Below are 742 nucleotides of genomic sequence, written 5' to 3' on the forward strand. Positions count from 1 at the left end.
CTTCGCAAATTTTACCCCTACCGAAACCAAAGATGTATACACATCAAAAATTTATTTTCGTTGATCATAAAAAAAAAAATATATCATTGTAGTGTTCAAGAAATATCACGGGAAGTATTTTTCATTATTTCTGCGTAATTTTAGTCCGATTTCAATAATTTTCAACACTTTGCTTTTATGTGGCAAGGACAATAACCATACCGAGTTTGGTACAAATTGGTAGAACGCTTACCGATATACATATATGTGATCATAAGTGGGCGGTGGCACGCAAATTTCCAGAATTTTATCATAAACGTATTTCTTGGTAAAGAATTGTTGCAAGCATCAATTGTGAATAAATTAGCTGTAATATTTACTGATGGGCGTGGTTGTTGTCCGATTAAAAAAAAATTTCGTTCATTTGGTGTGCTGTACCAAGGCGAATAACTGTGCCATGTTTGGAAGAAATTGGTGCAGCGGTTACCAAGATGTACACATGTAACCATAGGTAGGCGTCGCTAAGCCCATTTTCTAAAAATTTATAATATTCTTATTTTACGTCCGAAAATTATTGTAAATATCAATTTTGAGTGAATTATCTTCAGTAGTTACTACGGTTGCCAGACGTACTGATTTTATCAGTACAGTACTTATTTTTCAACTCTTGTACTGATTTTATTCATTTCTTCAATCAGTACTCTAATGTCCTGATTTTTCAAAATTTGTACTGATTTGTACTGAATTTTCTATTCAAACAAAA

This window comes from Rhagoletis pomonella, unplaced genomic scaffold (genome assembly GCF_013731165.1).
Source record: "Rhagoletis pomonella isolate Grant_MI unplaced genomic scaffold, Rhpom_1.0 Rhpom_scaffold_00001, whole genome shotgun sequence".
In the NCBI taxonomy this organism is placed as follows: domain Eukaryota; kingdom Metazoa; phylum Arthropoda; class Insecta; order Diptera; family Tephritidae; genus Rhagoletis; species Rhagoletis pomonella.